Source organism: Condylura cristata, unplaced genomic scaffold (genome assembly GCF_000260355.1).
Source record: "Condylura cristata isolate star-nosed mole 26May11 unplaced genomic scaffold, ConCri1.0 scaffold00016, whole genome shotgun sequence".
Classification (NCBI taxonomy): Eukaryota; Metazoa; Chordata; class Mammalia; order Eulipotyphla; family Talpidae; genus Condylura; species Condylura cristata.
This window is the reverse complement of record NW_004567117.1, coordinates 43,938,796-43,958,885: the sequence shown is the minus strand read 5'-3', so window position 1 is coordinate 43,958,885 and position 20,090 is coordinate 43,938,796. Positions and strand designations below refer to the sequence as shown.

Here is a 20,090-nt window from a genome sequence, read left to right as displayed (position 1 = left end):
TGGCTTGTGAGAAAAGGAAAACTATATTTGTTGAGTGTGTTTATGGATGTGTATATGTATGTACTCATGTAGAAACAGAAAATGTGAGTTCTGCGGCTTCAAAGTATTTGGGGAAAGTTCTACATTTCCCATTCTGTGGAAGACTAACTCCGACTCCCCTCCACTTGTTTTTGTAGATTAATAAAAGCACTACAGAACAGTGCTGTTTATCCGTGATTCATCCACTTCAGCTCCAGAGTGCTAGAACTAACATCTCCTTCCGAGCTTACTGAAATGGATTTCCAGCCATTTCCCCTTTCACTAGTGTTCATCACTTCGCAAATGGAAAGGTGTGATTATGTTTTTAGGTTGATTATTTCATCGTTGTTGAAACCCTTTCAATCCGCAACCTTCCTCCCCCTTATTGTTAGGAGGATCCAAACTCCTTCGCCCGCTCTGCCAGTCTTGCTGCCTAACCTTTCTTTTCCTTTCCACTCCAACCATCTCCAAGAGTCCTTTGCTGGGTGGGTAGCTCACTTCGCTTCTAACTCAGCTTTTAATTTTGGGCTACAAAATAATTCAACTCCCAAAGGTAAATTAGCCCAGTCACAACGGAAAACAATATCGATGCATCTCAAAAAATTAAAAATAGATCTGTCGCTAACCCAGTAGTACTATTTCTGGGAATATACCCCAAGAAAATGAAAACTGCAGTTGGGGGAGAAATGCACCTCATCACAGATTAATTTACAATAGCCGAAATGGAGTTAAAACCAAATCTCATCAACGTATGGATAAAAAGACATGACACCCAGTAGACACATAACAGGGTGTTTGGAAGGAAAAGACCGTGCGATTTACAATATTTACGGACTTTGAGTATATTGTGAACAAGGTGAGTGTGCAAAGGCAGGTAGTAAATCTTTTCAGTCATGTGGCCAACCTAAAAAAAAAATCAAACTTGAAAAATGCAGATAAAATATAACAGCGCAATGGAGATCATGAGGGCTGAGGGCCTGGGGAAATAAGGAAAGGGGTGTTTTAGGGTACAAATTTGTAATGAGGACTAAGGTAGCTAGGGAAAACATAGCCATATTGCATAATTACAAAATGTGATAGATACTACAATGACAACCATTTATAATACATAAATATATCAATTATGTTAAATGTTTACCACGTTGGTAAACATTTCCAGTTCTCACATCCTTGCAACACGTAGACCTCGAGGAATTTGGTGGGTGTGTGGAAAACGCCCTAGAGTCTAGCAGGCACAGTGGACGGATGGAGACGCACCTGTGCTTGGAGGAGGAGACACGAAGGCGGAAGTGGCTTAACAGGAAGTCTTTTCAGATGCCCAGATGCTGGCAGCTCTGTGAGAGTGGGAGCCTTAGAAACTGGGCGTCCAGACAGGAAAACTTAGCCAAGAGGAGAGAAGCCTGACCCCAAAACACAGAAGGTGAATTTTCCATGCTACATGAACACCTTGCCTGATAGTAAGATGGTGGCTAAAGGATGAAGAGAGGAAACAGTGCCTTCATTACACCACAGGTTTGGCCACTAGTGGAAAAGCTTTCTGAGGAAGGAAAGAAACCAATGGAAACAAAGAAAAGAAAATTAAGCACATCAAGAAGAAACAAACAGTTGAGTCATTGTTTGGACTGAATAATGAAGTGGTCCTCTCCTGGGTCCCAGGTCCCAGCCTCATGATGAATGAAGTGGGCTCCACACTGCCCCAGAGCTGTTAAGACTCTGACTTAATTTTCTGGTTGCTGGGAATTCTTGGTGATGTTTTGTTTGCTTTGATTTTATTTTATTTACTGTATTTCTAACACCTATTTTTGCCAAATAGAAGGGGAGACTCCTTTCAGACCAAATTTTCACTGCCGTGCCAACTCTAGTGATGCAGCTTCCTGGAAATTTTGTCAATCACACTTCATCGATTTACCATGCGTTTACAACACCCTTTTCAGTTTGGGAAATAGTTTCTCACCTTGATGTGTCTATAACCTCACTGCATCCACAATGCACACTCCTAAAGCCCTTCACACTGCCACACTGGGGCCCCTACCTCTTCTCATCCTTTAGGTAACCGCCATGTTTTTCACAGAATCCAACTATTTCTGTTGTGTGGGCTAGCTCCGTGGCTTTGGTTTTTATATTCCATATGTCAAAGAAACCATCTAGTTATTGTCTTTGACTGTGAGATTATTTGGTTGCAGAGAATCAGTTGAACCTCCCTCCATGTTGGCACAAAAGACACAATGTCATTTTTTTAAGAGCTAAGAAGTACCCTGTTGAGTATTTACACCACAACTTCTTCATCCAATCATCAGTTTATGGGCACTTAGGCCCTCCCTTGCCTTGGCCGCTGTGAGTGACGCTGCTGTGAATGCAGGCTACACTTCCTTTCCAGTCAGAGTCTTCATGTTCTTTGGATAAATGCCTCAGAGTGGCATTGCTCGGCCATACGGTATTTCTATTTTTAGTTTTAAGGAACTGGAGCCTGTAGCCAGCTTGCAACTCAGACCCGCAGCCCCTGGGAGTTACATCTCCAGCGTCTCTGGAGCTCCCAGGAGTCTTGAGTTCAAGGACATCACGGGACCAGCACACATCCAGGCCTTGCAGGCTGGGGGCCGCCTGCGTAAGGAGGACGTAGGTGGCACCGCTGCGGTTTTTATTCTTCTGTGTCCAGGAGCAGCAGCAGCCACGCTGAGGTGAGACGTGACCTCAGCCCAAGGCACACTCCTTCCCGGCCTTTACCTGCCTCCCAGGGTCCTTTCCACCCCTCAAGACCAGTAACTGAGAAGAAAATGAACTTCCCCACAGATGTCCCACTTTAGCACTGCTTTTTGTTTGTTTGAGCAGAAGAACTGGGGTGTAGGCCAGAGTATGAGGGGGTGAGAAGATTCATCAGAGACAGAGTGGTGAGCAGAACAGGTGGATCTATGGAAACACACTGTTGAGGGGGCAGCGGAGAGACAGGAGAGGTCTGTTGCACCCTGTAGGTCACTCCCCGGCCGGGATCGAACTCAGGTTGCCTCAGACGGCCATCATGGTGGTAGCGCTGAGACATACCCTCTCCCCTACCAGGGAGACTACGTTAAGTGTTTAAAAAAGAAAGAGCATCTTTATATCTGCTGCTTGAATGCCATCATGACAAAGGAAAACTATCATGGACACAATGTATGAAAGAAGATGAAATTCTTCTAATGCTAACCTGAATTTTTTTTAAGCAGGGGACTATGTTATTCAAGGCAAAGTTATTTTCTGTTAATTGAGGTTATGTTAGTTTACAGTGTTGTATAGTTTTCCACGTTTCATCTTCGCGGCTGAACCTCACCCCACCCACCACCAAAGCCCAAGCCCCTTGGGTGCCCCAGCCAGCCCCTCCACACTCTCCAACACCTCCCCTCTGGAAACCACTTCTGCTTCAGGGTCTAAGGGCCTATTTCCGGTTTTGCTGTTCATTGCTTTTTCCTCCCTTATATTCCACCAATGAGTAAAATCAGGCAATATGTGTCTTTCTCTACTCCAAGTAAATTTCTAAAGAAAATGCTTTGGCTTTTTATCTTCTGTACAGCAAATTAATAAATGTAAGACTCCTTTTATTCTTCATCTGCAGTTGTTAATACATCCTGCGGGACTTCCTAAAAATACTTGTAATATAGTAAGCTTTTATGAGCTCATATAGCAATCCAATTCCCTATGGATTGATAGCAAATGAATATGTATTACAACTAATTCTGGAAATTTTACCAATGTTACCTGTCAAACGCAACCAATAGAAATTATCAATATAATAAAAATAATTTTACTTCCTGTCGGTGACAACCCTCTATTCCTATCTATTAATACTTTAGAAGGAATATGTTACCCATAAAATATGCAGAAGTTTCACTTTGAACTAAAACACATATATCTCGTATCTTTACAAGCAGAAAATCCTCAACCGTCATTAGTCCTGCTTGGTTTTCTTCCTTATTGTGTTTCTCTTTCTTTCCCAAAATATCAACCTACTCAATGAATACTAATAGCTGAAAGACATAACTCACGCTACAGATTTTTAATATTGACGCAAGAAACACAACCCATGTGTGCTAGCATGTTCTTTAAAACAGTTTTTTGTCATTTTAGCAGACAGTTAACATGGCAGTGGTTTCTTGTCACTTTATAACTTCATCAGCCAGTGATCACAGAGTCATCATTTCTAAATGATTACAAAACTCAGAGAACCTCAAAGGAAAACGTCTGAGTTAAAAGCTTTGACTAACACTTAGATTTTGGTAATAAAGTCCATTTTCAAAATTTCAACACTTTTCATTTAGAAAATCAAACACTGGGCCTCCCTGGTGGCACAGGGTCAAAGTCTTAGTGCTCTCAAGCTCTCCGAAGCCACTGGGGCCTGAGTTTGATACCTGGCCTGGAAGTTGACCACAGGGACAGCAGACCTCTGCTGACCTGCCGCTGCTCCCCTCAGCAGTGATTCCAGTCGATCCAGCTGTTCTGCTCCCCATTCTGTCTCTGGTGAATGGTGTCACCTCCTGCTCAGCTGACCTATACTGCAGATACTGACTTGTATACATAAATAATTTTAAAAAGATAAAGAATGGACCTGCTATATGGCCCAGAAATCCCACTCTTAAGTGTCTACCTGAAAAATTAAAAACCTCCTTTTTAAAACCTCTCTCCCTGCCCACACTGTTCCCTATCTTAAAGCTTGTGATGTCGACACAGAAAGAAAACGGTTTTCTGGTAAGTTTCCATGGAGACTCAATATTGTTTTCCACTTAGTCTTCCTAATTAAAAAAATGTTTTTCAAAATAGAGTCTCTAAAAATCAGTAAACATACAGTATCCCGAGACTATTCTGCATTCCAGAGGCATCCAAAGTAATTCAGACTATGATACACTAACAACAAGCATTTTGTTCTCTAGATTATTAAGGGAGATTGGAAAAAATTTCCTCATGAATTTGTTTCCAACGACATAACGGAAATGCAAAAGAAATTACGTTGGGCAAGTTTTGTTGCTGCATTTTCAGATGAATCCTACAGAGACCATCATAATTTGCTGCACAGCTACATCACACAGGACTACACTTTATTGAGGTTTACAGATTATTTGCTTTCTTAAATATGTGTGTGTGTAAAGATAATTTTTATAAAGATAAAAATTAAATCCATCTGAAAAACTGCTGCACTAACTACCTCTTTCCAGAATTTTGGTTCTGTTTCAGTATTGTTTTCCTGTATTCTTTTGTGTGTTTTGTAAGCCAGTATTCCTTGAGGGCATAATGGCCATTCAATGATGTACTCTTTCTAAAAAAAATAAATTATTGATGCATACTAGAACTCAGTACAGGCAGGAGAGTGAGAGGATTCACCAGAGACAGAGTGGGGAATAGAACAGTCAGATCCACTGAAATCCACTGCTGAGTGGAGCCGCAAGGAGACAGGAGAAGTCTGCTGTGCCATGTGGTGACCTCTCTGGCCAGAGATTGAACTCGTGCTGCAGTGGCTGGTGATGGCTTCATAGTGCTGAGACATAACTCCTTGCACCACCAGGGAGGACATTAAAGATGAACTCTGCAAATCTCCTGAAATTCTAAACTTGACTAGAAAATGACTACACAGGCTTAAACACACATCATCAAAGTAAGTGAGGGAAAATGTGGAGTGTTAAAAGAAAAATTGAGACATCTTAAACATTTAAAGTTTATTTGAGCAAAAAAAGTGATATGGGGCCCTCCCTGCTGGTGCAACCGGTTAAAGCACAGCACAGCAAAGCTATCTGCAGCCACTTCAGTGCAAGTTCGATCCTCGCCATAGAGGTGACCCACATGGTGCTGCAGACCTCTCCTGTCTCCTGCTGCTCCCCTCAGCAGTGGACTTCCTCAGTCGGCCTGTTCTGCTCCCCACTCTGTCTCTGGTGAAGCCTCTCATTGCCCCTGTACCTCTGGCCTACACCCCAGTTCTGTATGCATACATCAATATATATATTTTTTAAAGATTTATTTCTGCATACAGAACTGGGGTACAGGCCAGAGGTTCAGGGGCAGTGAGAGTCTTCACCAGAGACAGAGTGGGGAGCAGAGCAGGCAGATCGATGAAGTACACTGCTGAGGGGAGCAGCGGGAGGGTCAGGAGAGGTGTGCCACGCCATGTGGTCACCTCCGGGGCAGGCGGGAATCGAACTCATGTGGAAGCGGCTTTAGCTTCTCAGTGCTGCGCCACCAGGGAGGGCCTACATAAATATTTTTTTAAAAATAAAGCGATACGAATAGATTTAAATTGGGCTGCGCCAAGCAGGAAGTGGTTAGGGTGCCTCATTGAAGGAACCAGGAGAGATTTTATAGAGAAAAGGGAAGGCAAAGTAAGGAAGCTGTTAACTGTGGATGCCTCGGTCTGACTGAGACTGGCGGTGCTCAGAATTCGATCCCAGAACCTGAAGGCTAACAGGGTCCCTAGGCGTTTGCTTTCATGGCTGCAGCCAGGCCAGAGCCACTTCAGCATAACCACCTTCTTGTTTAATTAATTCAACAATAGTTATCTTAATACTTTGCAGGTACCTATATTATTTCCATGTGTCATCACTCCCCTTGTCATCCAGCTTGGGGTTCTGAAGTCATCTCAGCTACCCGTGGGAAAACAGGCAAAATAAAAGACACACAGCCTGCTGATGCATGTAAAACAGTGAATTTGTTACCCTTTTGATTAAAAACACACGCATGTATATAAAGTCTGCTCATTTCTGCATGTTGCCAAGAAAAGAGAAATGGGACATTTCTTCTCGTGTAAGTCTTGAATATTAGTACATTCGTTCAGCAGATTTTTCTGAACATCCGCCACGCGCCAGCAAACAGACTTAATGTCCCTCCACATCAGTTGATATTCCAGTTACATGTGAAATCTGATGCACAGAAATTCAAGCATATTAAAAAGTCTTTTTTCTCCAAAGATTCACTTCTAGTAAATTTCCTAGATGCTTTCTCATTCTTCAATATAATGAAAATTATGATCTGAATGAACCAAAGCAAATCACTTTAAACAAGTTGGAGAAACTGGAAGTAATAGGATTGTGTAAACGCTAAGACAAACAAACTAACCCAGTTTTTACTGTTTAATCACATATTCCCGATTAATCTCCTAAATATAAATATTTACACGTTTGCTCCTTCTTCCCTTAAGGAAAATGAAGCAACTGTGGGCTGAGAGTGAACTAAGCTTACTGAAAGTTCTCCAAATATTTTAAACAGGAAGCCAGCTGCTTCCACCCACCCTTGGAACACATTCAAAGTGTCACACCGCACAAGTTCATTTAAGTCCTTGAATACTCTAATTACAGGTCAGAGTTAGTCCTTGAATTTCGTGCTCTGTGCCTGTGACTGCTGAGAAAATTGAAACAATGAAATTATCAGTGAGTAAGGACCTACCCAACTTTCATAGTTAGGTTTTTTTTCTTCAATACGTGATTAATCTATTTTGAACTCACAAGGTTCTTATTTCTGAATAATAGCATAAGGCTCAGACTGCACATTGCACCTTTTGTGACATGAATCAGGAAAACGTGGAAGGAAAAGGTAAAAAATGTATAATTAAAACTATATTCACTTGTATTATATAGTCATTTACAGGATGACAAAAATATGCAACCCATTATTTTATTTTGTTAAGGACTGTTTTAATAATCAGCAAAACTGCAATACCTAATATAGAATAGAACAATGGGATTCTCAAACCTGAATTAGATTTCTAGTCTCATTTTTTTTTCTATGAGCTCTTTTAAGATGAAATAATATCCATCAGTTGTCCATTCCAGCTTATCAACTTTCCTGTAATATAAAAGAACTAATCAATTTAGAGTCATATAATCTGGAGGAAGGCATTTTAGTCCAAAAACACAAGTATGGTGGTTGTGCTATCCTTAAGCTATGGCTTAGAATAAGGAAATCCACAATCTTGATTTCACTGGAAAAATTTTATTTAGAAGGGTTTGTAAGTTTAAGGAAGACATAAAATATTAAAAATGCAAATACTAGATTTGATTTGAAGCAATTACTCTACTAGTGAAACGTCTTCCCCACTCAGACGTTCCCCATTCTAGTTAAAGGGTATAATCATTTGTTGGGACACAGCCTCCCAAGTTCACCAATCCTTAATTTAGGTGTTTGTGTTTCCAAATTTTGGGTTTCAGCATAAGAGAAGGGAACACTAAAAAGAAAAGCAAATGAACTATAAAGCAGGCGTCTTAACACAACTGCTAATTGATCTGGAATCAGTTTTCATTTGTTTTTATGGTAGGCTTTGCTTTTCATTTTCTTGGTAAAGACAAGTAAGGAATTGGATTTAAAATGTCAAACTGACAGGAAGTAAATAATCATTGTTTATATTTCTCAGACTATCTGGCTTCCCAGTCCCTAAATAAAAAAGATTAGATTCACAAAGAAAAGTGCAAAAAGTTAAAGGCTAAATTGAACTCATACATTTCTGAAAACTCTCTATATTTACTCCCTCTATTTTAAAATGTTTTCTTTTCAGCTCTTTTTCCAAGTGAATCCTAGGATGCCGCAATTTCAAATCTTCCTCAAAAATTCTACTTTTACTTTTCTTCACTCTGGTCGGCTGTATTTCTTACCTTTTGTTTAATTTATGATAAAGAAAACTTTTTTTTTAAGTATATACACCTTGAATTGGATTTCAGCGTTTTTATCACTGCCTACTTTTCACAACAATTCGGTTTTCCTAAATTATTTCATACTTATTTCCATCCTTCTCAGTATAACGTAAACATGTCAATATAAACCATCAGAACCGTAGAGCGGAGCCCAGAGAACACTGAGGTCAAAACCAAAAATTCTGATCCTTGGGAAGGTATTCACTTACAAGGAGATAAATCTAACGTCTTAAATGGGTCTGTTCTTTTCTGACACTTTAAGTAGACCACCTGGAGTATTGCATCCAGCCGCGAGAGGGAGCTAGTGAGCTCTTGAAAGGAGGGTCCCGTGACAGATGGGCTGTGTTTATTCATGGAATGCAGAGAAAGGTAACCACAGGCAATCAGAACCAAACGAAAGAAAAACAAAGCCTCAATACCTGAGTGAGGCTCCTGGAGAGAGGCGAGAGGGATGGTGGACGGGAGGGTGGATTTGTTGGAGTGGGGAGGGCTGGTGGCCATGGAACAGGTGGAAGATGGTGGGGAGATTGTGAAAATACACATTTGTAGAGGTTTGAGCCTTCACCCCCAGGCATATATTCAAAGATGGAAACCTACTTTGCCTCAAGAAACATAAAATGGGAAGAAATAATAAGGCAAAATGTGGGAAATAAAAAGACATAAAATATCTCATTAATAATTTCATACGGGTAACATTTTGGAATATTTTAATATATTGAGTTAAATTAAATCTATTACTAAAATTATTTTTGTGTTCATTTTTATAAGTAACTTCAAATTTTAAATGTTTCTTGAATTAGACTTTTTATTGGATGATGCATCTGGACAATTTCAGGAGTTTCCTTTTTTAGAGAATTTTACAAAAATAGAAAACTATATATATGTATTTAAATGTTCAGTGTGTTTTGGCAATACTACTCCCTCTTATCAAGGCTTTCTCTACTCAAATTTAAGGTGATTATTAAAAATATTATTTCCACATACATGTTCGAAAATGCATCCTACCCACAGGGGAACCACCCACTGGAGCCGTGGTGTCTACTGCTCAAATATCAGGGCACTTCATCCACAAGGTTACTTTATCTGTTCAACATTCTCCTCTAAGCTTTCAGAAACCCCACTAAAATACACTTGAAAATCTCTCAACAGTATGGACTTTGCAACAAAATTAATTAAAAACTGTAAAATATATGTAATTGCTTAAAAAGCAGTTGTATTTCAAATACAAATAAATAGTAAAGAATAACATTACTGATGTGTGGCTCCTGAACATTGTCAATAAATATCACTTCATTTTATTTTTATCTGAAATTTGGCAAAAGATAATATCTTAAGAACTTCTGGGCTGCGTCCTCCCTGATGTCACAACCGGTTGAAGCGCCGCACTACTGAGCTAGACTCAGCCCCTTCAGCACAAGTTCGATCCCCAGCCCTGGAGGTGACCCACATGGCACAGCAGACCTCTCCTGATGGGCCGCTGCCCCCTCAGCAGTGTACTTTGTTGATCTGTTCTGTCTCTGTTGAATCCTTTCATCCCCTACACCTCTGGCCTATACCCCAATTCTGCATGCATAAATAAATCTTAAAAAAGGAAAGAAAGCACAGTAGCTAAGCGCACCTTCATCAGAGAAAAACAAAGGCTCATCCACGTGCTCCCAACATGGTTTCTGGCGCCTCAACTATTCCACTTGTGAAGTCATATTCAAGGAAAATCAACGGTAAAATTATCTCAGAAATCAAAAGACATCCTCTTTGCATGCAAGGGTGAACAGAGGCCATATATCTGCGGAACGATGGAAGCTCATCTTTTGTAGAGATCATGGCCTAATCTGTATAAAAACCCAAGTATAACGCTGTATGCCTGAAACTGATATTGCAGAATAAACCAGGGTTGAGCAAGGAAGGCTGAGAGCTGGGCGTGACAACTGCCCATTTAAACCAAGAATGATTGCTTGCAATATCCGTTTCCTGCTCTGTCCTCCGGCAGAGTGGGCGCCCGAGGGAGCTGAGATGACTTGCAGTTATAGATTCTGAACTAATCTTTGGGTTGTAGGTCCATCACCTCCTCCCTGCACTCGGGTACCCCAACAACCATTTCAAGCCATTCTGCAGTCTCTGACAGCTTCCCACACCTAGATACCACCTCAGCATAGCAGAACTAGCTTTGGAGAGAGACAGTTTGCAATGGTCATCCACCATGTAGGATATCTTTGGTTTTCAATAAACCAGACTTCTTCATTTATAAAATGAAAATAATGAGTAAAATAAAGTTCATCTTATTGTGCAGCTTTCAAAGCGACGGATATGTATGCAAGTCATTTGCACACAGGAAACGCTGTTAAGTGTCCCAGTAGCATGAGGGTGAAGATGGAGAAGCTGCTTTGCAGCCGGGTGGGACATGGAAGGCGCCGTGCCGGCGGGTTCACGTGCGGCACCGCTTTGCTCTGCTCCGACACTCAGCAGCTTCTGCCGCTCTCTATGGAGCATTTTTTTCCTGCTCCACTGAGGCCGATTACTCCTTCCTACCCTTCCTCCTTTACATTAATTCACGCTTCTTGCTCCTAGTACTACCACAAAGTCCAATAGTAGTTTCTGCTTTTTAGCAATGATCCAAATTCCATTGATTGTTCAAGACTCAGTTTTGGATCCTGAGCTTGTCTTTCAAGTTCCTCTAAAATCTTTCTAGAAAGTGAAATGTTGAAGGGTTTGGCGTTGTGGCAAAACTGAATTGTAATATCAGCCTAGGAGATCGGTACTTCTTCAACAGAAGTGGGCTGAGATCAGTTTCCAATTTGAAAGACTTGTCATTAGGGTTATGGCTCTAATAACGAGATGAAATGTTCATGAATTCCAAGGTCACACCCGTAGGCGTAGGCAGAGACCAAGAACTCTGTGCCAGTGAATCCAATGAAAACAAATGGAGAATGCAAAAGGGGGACAGACGAATGAACATAAGAAAAACAATTTTTAAAAGATTTTTGTGGGGAACTAATTCACATAAAGCCAGTTTTCTAATAGTTTAAGTTGACATGGCAGTCACCTAACCTTTATCCAAACATTGCATCACGGGCTTTTTAAGACTCCTTTTAATTTAGTGCTTATATAAAAATACAGAAATATTTAAAGTATATAGAAGGCTATTTCATCAGAAAATGATTCACAGTAAAACATTAAGTCAAAACTTGTCATGATACGTTGTCCTACAGGATTATTAACAAAAATGTATCCACATAATTTTTAAAATAGAAAACTAGAGTTTATGTAGATGAGAATATCAGGGAATATTGTCGTGTAGTTTAATGCCATGTGTTACTGACATCTTCCTAATTAATAAGCTTAGTCAACATTCATCTTATAATTAATCTTTGCAGGAAACATAAGCAAATGCTTCTCAACAGTTTCTCAATATTCTTATTTTTCTTTGGTAACTTCTATAAACATTTTCCACATAGATAAATACCCATTTCCTTTTTGTAATAAAGGAATTTGTTATTTTATTCTATTCTATGTCCTTATGTCCTCCACACTATCCAGGTAACATAAAAAAAGTCAGTAGTAGTGCTAAGTAAGGTTGAAATATACTTTTATGTAAACAGTGACAGAAATTCCCCTAGTGCACAAGCAAAATGAAAATAACTGTAAGTGACATGAAGCATGAACAATTTACAGAAAAAAATTACTCTCTTCAATTTTAAGAATACAGATGATTTCAGCCCATGGACACACTCATATTTATTTGGAACTATAAAGTTTTAATCAACCTATTATATGACTGCCTATTTTTAGAGCTGGAATTCTTACCTGAGTTTTGTTTCGTACACAGTTATATTTGTGGACACGCCACGAATGACTGTCAGGTTAAACGACACCAATGGAAATGGAAGAGAGAGAGGAAGTCAAATTCACTTTAAGGAGAGACTCCAAACCCCTCTCTCCCAGGCTTACGCTAATTTTATTCTGCATCACATAAGCAACTCTTTTTTTTTTTTTTTTTTTTTTTGGTCTGAGAACAACACATGCAGGAAAATAGGAAAATATATAAAAATTAAATCGAAAACCACAATATTATTAAGCATCTTACCCTCTGGACTCGCTGGGCTGCTCTGGCGGCTCTGAATTACAGACACATGTGTAAACAACAGAAGGTCCTGCATCCTTTTCTCATCTGTGTAGTTCTGGGGTCCTAGCCAACGCGATTATTTCCAGCATGAAGGCCACTCCGCATGAACTCAAACAAGATTCCTATTGGTTGTGAAGTTTTATCAAAACCAATACCACAATACCCTCTCTGGATCACAAGTGAACTCACCAGAATGAAATCATCTGACTGTTTCCTCATTCACTAGGGTCATGCAAAGCTTCCCATACAAACCTTTGCAACTGCACTCAGTGAGTGGAAAAGGCTTAAACACCAACCAGATCAGCCACAAGCTTAATGTGAATTAAGTGACAATAGTGTGAACTGTAAGCATCACAAAGTAAAATTTCAAGCAAAACGAACAGAAACCCTGAGTGGCATGCCCACAGACAGTCAAAAGGCAGATGCTACTGAGAACCTCCACAATAACAGGAAATGAATGCCGTTGACCCACTTGGATATTTTAGTGTACCCCCCAAAAGAAAATATTTAATGATACAAGGGCTGACCCTGCTGGTGCAAGGGGTTAGAACGCAGCACTATGAAGCTCTCCGCAGCCACTGCAGCACAAGTTCGATCCCCAGCCAGGGACTGACCCACAGCATCGAAGCAGACCTCTCCTGTCTCCAGGCTTCTCCCCTCAGCAGTGTATTTCAGTAAATTTTCCTGTTCTGCTCCCTGCTCTGTCTCTAGTGAATCCTCTCACCCCCCACATCTCTGGCCTGCACCCCAGTTTTTGAATGCATAAATAGAATAAATCTTTAAAAATATCAGCATACAAAATTGTATGTCAAAACTCATGATTTCAGTCACTGGCAGGAACAGGGAGCTGCCGTCGTTGAGCCCCAGAAAGACCCGCTGGCCCTGGAGGTGGGGGCTGGTGGGAATGCAGTGACAAGACCCAGCTGGCGGGAAGTGTTCTGATGCAGGGTGAAGGCAGAAGACATAAAAGAGCTTCTCGATGAACTAACGACAGAAAATGCCCAAGGCAAAAGAGGACAGGAAGAAGCAACTACCAACACGAAGTTCCTTACACATAGCGTGAAAGCAGCATTTGAAAGTCGAGGGAGAGGCTTTCAGATGACAGGCACACCCCACTTACACACTTAGCCTTACTGAGCTGCACTGGTATCTGATTTTTTTGCCAAGTGACGTGTGTAGTAACCGGCATCAAATAAGTCCATGGCCCCGCTTCCCAGCACCATCAGTTCACTTCACCTCTGAGACACATTTCAGTAATTCTTGCAGCGTTGCGGACTCCGCGTTGTGCTCTTGTGTAGTAAGCTCAGCTGTGATCAGTGGACTGTCCAGTTCCGCCCACAAGATGGCGACCTTGGCAGCCAGATGGGTGTGTTCCCACTGCTCACCACCCACGTGTCCTCATTTCTCTCCTTCTCCTGGGACAGCCCGACCCCTTGAGCCTCTTCAATGTTGAAATGTTAAATAATGATGTCACTATCTCCACAGCCCCTCATGTTAGTTGCCTGGGTCTTGTGTGCTAGAGAATTCTTTCTCTGAGCCTCAGGTCTTTCATTTATAAAATGGACGTTCCACGGCTAAGGAGCCATAGACAGAAAGTGCTTGAAGCAGCCCCTGACGCTAAATAAATAAAGCTACCTTTAGTGGCAACTCTTTTTTCAGATTATATTATCTTTTGCTGAGGTGAAGTTGCTTTACAACACTGGGTAGGATTCAGAGGAATAGGCTCACTCCTCTTCAGATGTTTACCACACCACACCCACCACCAACGCACCCCTAATCCTCCCCCAGAGCCCATGGGGCCTCCTACGGCCTTTGCTCACTTGTCCCACCCTCTTCTGGAAGCCTCCATTCCGCTGTTAGATTTCTAGGATTTGTGTAGTTTTATTCTGGCTGTTCTGTTTCTCTATCTTCCACGCATGCATGCAGTCATCTGGTAAATGTGTTTCTCCTCTGGTTTACTTGGCTTAACTTAGTCTCGTCCACTTCCATCCATGTTGTGGAAAACGTAAGTGTTTGTGTTCTGCCAACTGTGATGTCTACACAGAAGTCTTAAAGCGAAGTGTTCGATCTAAGTAGAAACATGAAGCCAGCACAGGCATGTCCCAGCTGATGCTACAGCCTGCTCTGTCCTTCAACATGGAAATTCATGCTTCTGACCTTGTTCTGACACCCATGTTTAGGTTCTGACAAGAACAATTAGGTGTATTACGTATGCTCATGGTAAGCATCGGATTAACTCATCCTTAGGAGACTGTGAAATTATAGTGAATTCACCTCTCTAAGAGAGTGAACATCTTAGGAAATTTCCTTGGGAATATCAACCTATGAGAAAATTGCCCAGAGACAAATACTTTCTTCATTAAATAACCAGATGTGCTTTACATAATTAGGATTTAAATTTGAGTCATTGGATCTTGATGAAATTCATGGCAGCAGTTAACCACTCTGCCATTGGTTAATCACAGTACGGAGTTCTTTGCTCAGTCCTGGAGCTGTTTCTGAAACACACACTGCTCACCTTGAGATCCGGGTACTGGGCCCTGTGAAGATCCTGCCGCATGGTCGGTATGAAGGTGCACTCTTGGTCTCTCCATTATGTCTTACATTATCCGTTAGTCTCCAGCAGTGCACCCAAGTTGCTACAACAAACATGTTTTCACATAATGCAAATGTCCCAAGAGGCAAAGCTGTGACAGTGGAGACTCACTGTTCGATGACAGAGTAACAGAGAGGTGGGAGTAAGTCACGGCTTGGTGGTGCCAGTGGCCAGCTGGCAATAGTGACCCTGGGCAAGGGCCCTCATTTACTTCTTCCTCACACCTATCGATGTCTGTAGCATGTCTCCATGTAGGTCTGAATCCTGTCTATGTTTATATCTACTTGGAAATAGATAATCTGGAGTTTACCTTATGAAAACATTAAGTACCAGGCCCTCCCTGGGGCACATGGTTTAAAGCACAGCACTACAAAGCCAACCACAGCCACTTCAGCAAGAGCTCGATCCCTCGCCAGGGAGTGACCCACAGGGCACAGCCGACCTCTCCTGTCCTGCCCGCTGCTCCCCTCAGCAGATCTCCCCGCTCTGTCTCTCGTGAATCTTCTCACCCCGTGCATCTCTGGTCAATACCCCAGTTCTTGAATGTATAAATAAATCTTTAAAAATAAATAAATAAATAAAGCTTCTGTGAGCAGGAAAGGACACAAAAAAAAGCAAAGCACTCCAAGGTAAAGGATGAAAATGCCCGCAAATCTTGGATGTGATCATGGCTTGGCACATAGACAATGTCTTATGTGCTTACTTCTGAAAACAAACCACCCAGAGAATAAATCAGGAAATCAGGAACTGGGCAAAGAATGTGAATGGTGGGGGTGAGAAGGGAGAGAGGGACAGGCTCACGCAGAAATCAATGCTCCACAGTCATCAGGAAATGCGCAAAGCTTCAGGGCGATGCTATTTCACATTGGCTAGGATGACCATAGTCAAAAAAGACACAACATAGCACAGCTGAGAAAGCTGTGAGGGGAGCAGATCTTCATGTGTGGCTGCTGTGAGTGTAAAATGCTGCCGCTGAAGAACAGCACTTCCTCAGAACGCCACACACACAGCTCCCAGTTCCAGTATGAATGAAACACCCAGCGCCACCCCCCCCAACCCCCTCCACCGACACCCCCCTCACCAACGAGGTTATATGAAAACAATTGAATAAAAACTTTGATCCCCATAAAACTTCCACTCACCATTCACAACAGCCCCAGATGGGAAGACCCAATCCACTTGCCTGGGGAGCGCACAGCAAGGTGAGGAGGCTCGTCCAGTCCACCAGGCATCCTAGGCGAGGAAGGGTGGCGTAGTGTGCACACCGTGACCTTGAGGAAGGTCAAAATCCCGTTAAGTAAAAGAGGCTAAGGGCAATGCACCATATGATTTCATCTACATGAAGAATGTCGATAATGGGAAGTATGTAGACAGAAGGCAGGTTGCTTGTCAACACTGGGGTTTGAGGGAAACATGAGTCACTGTAGGAGGTGCTCCTCTCACGACCTTCTATTATCCCGTGTAGTTTAGAACATTGCAAAGGTCCTACTAAGACTGTGATGATGGGGGTCCCCAGAAAACAGGAGGGGGGCGTCCAGTTTCTCTGGCCCACCCAGGTGAGGGCGGAGCTGAGCAGGAAGGAGCACCTGGAGAGGAGGCTTGGAGGGAAGGAGGCAGGATGGGGCCAGCAGCAGACCTGGGGGATGTGTGTGGAGCAGAGACGCGTGAAGAAGCTGTGTTGCTTCTTGGTTCTGGGCCGGTCAGCAGACGTGGGCGAGAGACCCGTGGGGAGGTTGGCTATGGCAGCATTGATCTTGATTTTGATTTTGCTCTCTTCCTCCCAGACTTGTCTGGCTTTTCCTGACACTTTCCCATGGGTCCCCACCAGGAAGTGCCTTAGACTTGTGGCAGCTTTGGGCCCCAGAGGCCCTCCTCCAGGACAACCCTGTTGGCTGGGCATGTACTCTCGAGGGGATGGGGAATTGGGTACTTGATTTGGAAACTTTATTCTTCCCCTTTCCTTTGTTGCACATGAATTGTACTCCTTTCCATTAAGGTCATATTCACTAGAGTATATTTTGTCTCAATGTGCAGGCAGGAGAATCTACTTAGAACAAGTAGCTTTGGAGGTTCTGGGGTGTCCCTCTTCCCGTCCTGTAACAATGATGGCGGCATGACTCTGTGAATCTACAAAGACATTGAATTATGCAGTGCAGACGGCGAACTATCCAGAGAGTGGGTATCTCCATGAAGCTGTTTGATTTTTAAAATTCAGCTCCTGTGTTAGCAGCAGGGCCAGGCCCTCATCTTGCACAGCAAGAGTCTAGAATGCCCAACAGCCCCTGTTTGTGTCAGTTCTACTTTCCTCACTGCACAGCTTTCTGCTTCTCCACTGCAGCAGTCAGAAAATGATGTTCAGTATGAACCCACGAGAACATGTGTCATTCATAAAATGTCTGTGCTCTATTGGGCCAACATGCAATGTTTATTACTAAGCGACTAAGAAATGCAAAGTCAAGGGGCCCCATACACAATGGTGGACCCGGCAGGCGATCCCACAAGCCTACGTGGGCAGGGGGTGGCCATTTCGTTTGTGTGGGTAATGACACTCTGTGTTGTTCACATGGTGAAATCTCCTCACCACGCACTTCTCAGAACAGGTGCTTCTAGTAAGCAGCATATCACTCTATGATTATTTTTTTAAAGATTTACTTATTTATTCAGTAAGAGCTGGGGTACAGACCAGACGGGCAAGGGGTTGGGGTGAGAGGATTCACCAGAGGCAGATTGGGGAACAAAACAGTTGGGTCTACTAAAATCCACTGCTGAGGGGAGCAGTGGGTAGGTCAGGAGAGGTCTGCTGCACTATGTGGGTCACCTCCCTGTTCAGGGATCGATCTTGCACTGCAGTGATTGCAGATTGCTTCATAGTGCTGCGCTTTAACATGTTGCACCAACAGAGAGAGACCTGTCACTCTATTGTTTAGAACAAATTCTATCAATATTTAGGATAAGTCAGGAACTAAGGTGAGTTTTTCCCCTGTCCAACCTATCTGTCTTTAAAAATGTTAATACTTCAACATTTCTGCCTACGTTTCTCTCAGTTTTTATCTTATTCTCGGGTCTCTGGAGTTTTCTTCTGTCTTCATCTTTGCAGTCAAAAATTTGGAAAAGTTTCATAGAAGGCTCTGAGTAGAAATGATGTTAACCAGCAGTGCTAAGTATTTCTCTCCAGTTACACTCCTTCCACTCTACAAATTCCTCCAGTTCCCATGCCTGGGTCACCTTCCACCCCAGTGCCAGCACCTTGGCATGATAAATACTCGTTTTCCAATAATTTGAACAAGCATGTGATCCGCTATTTATGCATTAGAGCTTAGGCTATTTTTATTTTACATAAACATTTCAGTGAACTGAATGACTTTGTGGGAAAATTCTCAGATCATTGTAACTTGATCTTTATTTCATTTGACATATTCAAAAAATAGGGCTTTGCCTGGTGAGCCCCAGAATTCTGTTCCTATTTGAGTTGACTTCCTTTGGTGAGATGGCAAACTAAAATTGGTACATCTCACATGAAATAGTAGCAGCTATTCAGCTATAAACCCACAGAGGTGACCAAGTCATCCCTGACAATCAGACTCACACAGAAATGAACATCTACAATGTGGAGACAAAGCATAAGTAGGATGAAAAGGAAATGGCAAATTTAGATAAAGCGGCATGATGCTGTATTTGTAATTTTTAATTGAGAAATTCTTTCTCTGGAAAATAGATCTTGGGCCTACCCGACACTAATTACTGTCCTTAATTAAAAGAAATATGCTAGGGGAGTTATACATATGGGGACGGATGCTGGCGACAAACTCTCAGACCCCCAAGTTCATCAGGTATCATCAAACTCCTGTTGTGCTAATAGACTGGAGATGTACTAGCTTGAGCTCCGCATCTCATTCCTTAGCCAGGAAGGACTTCCTCACTTGTTAAGCTTATAGGTCAGTGACTTAATTCATATCCTTGCCCAAGTCCTCTCATTTCTAAACTAGTTTCTAATGTAGGCCTCTAATGAGCCCATGAGAAACTCAGGCATGAGCACTGTCCTTGAGAGCGATCAAAGAAAGTTTCCATTTAGTTCACTGCAATATTCTCAGCTGTGAACTTTTTTTTTTTTCTATTTGATAAACAATTCCAGTAATTTGAGAAACAGGTCCTAGTTTTTGTTTGTCTTTAATATTGGGTAAGGAACTTGCCAAACTCTGCTTCTATCTGCTCCATTTGAGGGACAGGACATCAGTCTTTGCTTGGGATACTTTATCATTCACACCACCTTAAAATTCAACAAGCCAGAAAATAATTTGTCTTGCTGGCAATAGGGTGACCTAATAATCTCTTATACTCTGCTAATGAAGAGGTTTTCAGAGCTGGTCCTAACAGGAAACTGTTTTGTTGAAATGCAAAGACACTAAGATACTAAGCTAAATGTGAAGTGAAACTTAGAAATGCAGGGAGCACCCCAGTGCCTGTTTTCACAGAGTTTTTGTCTACAACTGGAAACCTTGAGCCTGCTTTGAGGGCAGAGAAGAAAGAGAGAAAGCCAAGACCCTGTCAAGGCGGGGATTTTTTTTTTTTTAATTTATGTATTTATTCATGTGGAACTGGGGTACAGGCCAGAGATGTGGAGGGTGAGAAGATTCATCAGAGACAGAGCAGGGAGCAGAATAGGAAGATCTACGAAGTCCACTGCTGAGGGGAGCAGCGGGCGGGTCAGGAGAGGTCTGCC

General features: G+C 42.2%; 1 protein-coding gene across 1 annotated transcript in view; it reads right to left on the bottom strand.

The window, feature by feature from the left end:
- CCDC102B (coiled-coil domain containing 102B) overlaps positions 1-20,090 on the bottom strand; it is a 239,920-nt gene that overhangs the window by 198,166 nt on the left and 21,664 nt on the right. Inside the window, exon 2 of the mRNA XM_012725769.1 lies at positions 16,513-16,641. The gene's annotated coding sequence lies outside the window, so the exon portion shown is untranslated. The remainder of the gene's footprint in view (positions 1-16,512; positions 16,642-20,090) is intronic.